A 5,216-nucleotide genomic window follows, 5' to 3' on the forward strand; every position below is an offset into this window, starting at 1 on the left:
TGAGTATTAAGATTCCTTTTTAATGCCAAAGTTTTTATTTACCTTCTCCCTATAAACAAATAGCAATAGTAAACATCTTAGTGTCAGTTGATTGAGGAAATGCGAAGTTCAAACTAATTCTTCATCCTTTGGTATAATCTTGAGGATCTGTAGCTTAGTCTATACTAGTTGCTTTTTCTTTTTTTGTCCAGGAGTCACAGTTAAGAAAACCATTTACATTATGACCTAGTGACAATCACAGTTTCACAAAACAGAACTTATCCCCACTAGGGCCAATACTCTGATATTTTCTATGCTAGTCTTATTTCTTCTCCCCCTCCCTCCCTCCCCCCCGCCCCGCAATTCTGGTCTTTACCTACTAAGCAGAGTTCATTACACATGGGTTGAGATCTGCAATTTAAAGAACAATGGCAGACGTGTTCTTCTATGACCAAGAATAATGAGAGCCCTAGACTTTTAGCTGGCTCACCTTTCCCAGTCACCCAGATCTGACTGTATGAGAATCATGCAATTCCCTAGTTTTACTCTGACTTTTCCTCATCTTAACAACAAATAAAAAGCTGAGCTGGAAAAACACCAACTTTTCTTAAATACATAAGAGAAGTGAGGTCACAGGGCGAACCGCTGCCCCCAAAATTGGAAAGCTAGACCAGTACAGAGAATGCTGATGTATGAGAGCAAAACCTTGCATGGATGGGAACCAGTGCTGGGGTAGGAAAACCTGAATGTTACTGATGAGTTGCTAGAGGTTAGGTATGGACAAGTCTGAAAGTTAAAAACTCCAGTCATAGGAGGGATCCCCACACTCTTGTGAGTTTTAACTTTAGAAGCTTGACCTAGTTCTTGCAGTCAATATTGGGAGAAAATCCTCTTCTGTTTCCAGGAGGAAGGGGAAAGAGAACACTTTGCAATATGCCAGAGAACTCTGTTCTCAACAGGGTCTGCCCTCAGGAGAAACTATTTAACTAGAACCCACCCTGCCAGGGCTTTATGAAAGCCTAACTGACCTGGGAAAAATGAAATACCCAACTCCAGCCCACCTAGCCATCATGGCCCACCTAAAAAGGGAAAAAACTGAGAAACGTTTGAAGTTCACATGCCAGAGGCACATTCTCACTGAAAGACTGAGACCTAATCATAGGACCACAAGATAACTTCCCTATGCTAAAGGCTCATTTACAGCAGTTTCTTTTACCCAGTATATTATGTCCGGTTACCAGGAAAAACCCACCAGATAGAGTAAAAGCCAGAAACACAGTTTGGAGAGACAGTGCAAGCATCAGAACCAGAGTCAATTGTGCCACACATGTTGGAATTATCAGAGATCCTAAAACAATCATGATTAGTATACTAAAGGGCTGCAATAGATAAAGTAGACAACATGCAAGAACAGGTGGGAACTGTGAGCAGAAAGATGAAAATCCTAAGAAGGAATCCCCAAAAAAAGAAATACTAAAAATCAAAACCACTGTAACAGAAATGACAAATGCCAGCCAGTTGCAGTGGCTCACACTGTAATCCCAGCACTTTGGGAGGCCAAGGTGGGTGGATCACCTGAGATCAGGAGGTTGAGACCAGCCTGGCCAACATGATGAAACCCCATCTCTACTAAAAATATAGAAAAAAGCTAGGAGTGGTGGCGGGCCCCTGTAATCCCAGCTACTGAGGAGGCTGAGGCAAGGAGAATTGCTTGAACCCGGGAGGCCACGGTTACAGTGAGCCAAGATCACACCGCTGCACTCCAGCCTGGGCAACAGAGAAAGACTATTTCAAAAAAAAAAAAAAAAAAAAATGACAGATGCCTTCGATACCTGATTAGTACAGTGAACGTGGCTGAGGAAATAATCTCTAACCTTAAGGATATGTCAGGCCAGGCGCAGTGGCTTACTTCTGTAATCCCAGCACTTTGGGAGACCTAGGCGAGAGGATCACTTGAGTCCAGGGTTCCAGACCAACCTGGGCAACGTAAGAGACCCCGTCTCTACACACACACACACACACACACACACACACACACTCACTCACACACCTTAGCCAGGCACAGTGGTGCACACATGTGGTCCCAGTTACTCAGGGAGCTGAAGTGGGAGGATCACTTGAACCCAGAAGATCGAGGCTGCAGTAAGCCACGATCATGCCACTGCACTCCAGCCTGGGCAACAGAGCAAGACCATGTCTCCACCAGAAAAAAACGGGGGCGGGCGGGGGCGGGCAGGGCGTGTAGTCTAACAGAAACCTCTAAAAAACATATTCAAGGACTACAGGATGACTACAAAAGCTATAACTTGTATTTAATGAGAATATTAGAAGGAGAAGGAAGAAAGGAGCAGAAGAAATGTTTGAAACAATGACAGAATTTTCCCCAAACTAATGTCAGACACCAAACCACAGACCCAGAGAACTCAAGAACACCAAGAAAGATAAATACAAAAAGAAAAAGAAATCACTATACTTAGGCATATCATTTTCAAACTAGATAAAGATGAAAGATAGATAAAATCAAGATAAAGACAAAATCCTAGCCTGAGAAATATGGCAAAACCCCATCTCTACAAAAAAAATTATAAAAATTAGCTGAGAGTGATGGCATGCACCCATATTCCCAAGTACTCAGGAGGCTGAGGTAGGAGGATCGCTTCAGCCCAGGAGATTGAGGCTACAGAGAGCCATGGTCGCACCATTCCAGCCTGGGAGACAGAGCAAGAACCTATCTCAAAAAAAAGAAAAAAGTCCTGAAAGAAGCCAGAGAAAAGTTACACTTTACCTATAGAGAAACAAAGATGAGGATAACATCTGACTTCTCAGAAACAGTGCAAGCCAAGAAGAGTGGAGTGAAACATTTAAAGTTATAAAAGAACAAAACCACCATCCTAAAATTCTATACCCTGCAAAATTATTCTTTTCAGAAGTGAAAGAAAAACAGACTTTCCCAGGCAAAAATTAAAGGAATTTAATCCATAACTTTTCAAAACAGAAAGTACTAGGCCCACATAGGTTCACTGTTGAATTTCTTTCCTTCCTTCCTTTCTTTTCCTTTCCTTTCTTTTCTCTCTCTCTTTTTTTTTTTCTTTCTTTCTCCTTTCAGCAGAGTCTGGCTCTGTCACCCAGACTGGAGTAGTAGCACATCTGAGTTTACTGCAGCCTCCACCTCTGGGTCTCAAGCAGTCCTCCCACCTGAGCCGCTCTAGTAGCTGGGACACAGGCACAGCCACCATGCCCAGCGAATTTGAGTATTTTTTGTAAAGATGGAGTTTCATCATGTTGCACAGGCTGGTCTTGAACTCCCGAGCTCAAATGATCTGCCTGCCTCGGCCTCCAGGTATAAGCCACAGCACTCAGCTAAAATTATACCTATTCTCTACAATCTCTTTCATTAGATAGAAGCAGAGGGAATATTTCCCAGCTCATTTTGCAAGGCCAGAATTGCCCTAATTCCAAAATCAGACAAAGATATTACAGGAAAACAAAACTACAGACCAGTATCTCATGAATGTAGATGCAAAAATCTATGAGGATTTCTAGGGCAGTGAAAATATTATGTATAATACTATAATGAGCCAAGTATGATTATAGTGATCTTGGCTCACTCATATAATGGTGGATACCAGTCTATAGACATTTGTCCAAACCCATAAAATGCGTAGTACCAAGAGTAAACCCAAATGCAAACTATGGACCTTGGGTGATAATGACATGTCAGTGTAGGTTCATCAGCTCTAACAAATATACCATTGTGCTAAGGGATATTAATAATGGAGGAGGCTGTTCATGTGCGGGGCCAGAAGGTATATGGGATATCTCTGTACCTTCCTCTCAATTGTTTTTTAAGACAATCTTGCTCTGTATAGTAGCATGATCACAGCACCCTGCAGCTTTGACCTCCTGGGCTCAAGTGATCTTTTTTTTTTTTTTTTGACATGGTTGGTGTCTTGCTCTGTCACCCAGGCTGGAGTGCAGTGACACAGCCTTGGCTCACTGCAACCTCCACTTCTCCAGCTCAGTTCTCCTGTCTCAGCCTCCCAAGTAGCTGCAATTACAGGTGTGTGCCACAACGTCTGGCATTGGTTTCATCATGTTGGCCAGGCTGGTCTCGAACTCCTGACCTCAAGTGATCACCCACCTCAGCCTCCCAAAGTGCTGGTATTATAGGCATGAGCCACCATGCCCAGCCTCAAGTGATCTTCTCGCCTCCACCTCCTGTATTAGCTGAGACTACAGGTGCATGCCACCATCCCTGGCTAATTTGTTTTTTCTTTTAGATGGGGTCTCACTATGTTGCTTAGGCTGGTCTCGAGCTCCTGGGCTCAAGCAATCCTCCTACCTCAGCCTCCCAAAGTGCTGGGATTACAGGCATGAGCCACTGTGCCCAGCCAAAATAGGATGGTTTGACTGGAATCAGTGAAGTTCTGAATGTTTTATTCTGTAGTTCACACTCGCACCCACTTTTTTCTTTCTATTCTGTACAGCTTGTCTCCTTTTAGGCTGAAATGATTGAGCAATAAACCCAAGAAGTACTCTGGTGAATACTTAGAAATTCATAAGGTCCAAAACACAGTAATTTGGATATAGTAATTATTTAATATCTATGGAGTGAATGAATATCTATTACCTAACTAGATGAGACAACTAAAAATAAGCCATGTCCTTGATTTTTTATAATTCTCTTTGAAAATAAAATCAATTTGTAAAATAATCACACCGCCAGAAATTCTTAAATACATAGGCTTTGAGCCAGAAAACAAAGATGTATGTTTTTTCTTTTCTTTCTTTCTTTTTTTTTTTTTTTTTGGAGACAGAGTCTCATTCTGTTGCCCAGGCTGGAGTGCAGTGGCACGATCTCAGCTCACTGCAACCTTTGCCTCCTGGGTTCAAGCAATTTTCCTGTCTCAGCCTCCCGAGTAGCTAGGACTACAGGCATGTGCCACCACGCCCCACTAATTTTTGTATTTTTAGTAGAGACAGGGTTTCACCATACTGGCCAGGCTGTTCTCAAACTCCTGACTTTGTGATCTGCTCACCTCGGCCTCCAAAGTGCTGGGATTGCAGGCGTGAGCCACCACGCCCGGCCTAGATGTATGCTTTTTCTACCACATATCTACCAGGTGGGAGATTGTTCATGACAAGAGAAAAAGTCTTTGCCCTTAAGTATCCTTTCTGAATTAAGAAAAGCAATTTTTTAGTATAGTTTACATTTTTTGTTTTTTTTTTTTTTTTTT

At 42.5% G+C, this 5,216-nt stretch overlaps 1 protein-coding gene across 1 annotated transcript in view; it reads left to right on the forward strand.

The window, feature by feature from the left end:
- The window catches only part of PIBF1 (progesterone immunomodulatory binding factor 1), a 233,993-nt gene that overhangs the window by 228,050 nt on the left and 727 nt on the right, over positions 1-5,216 (forward strand). The window lies entirely within an intron of this gene.

This window comes from Cebus imitator, unplaced genomic scaffold (genome assembly GCF_001604975.1).
Source record: "Cebus imitator isolate Cc_AM_T3 unplaced genomic scaffold, Cebus_imitator-1.0 Scaffold29, whole genome shotgun sequence".
NCBI lineage: Eukaryota > Metazoa > Chordata > Mammalia > Primates > Cebidae > Cebus > Cebus imitator.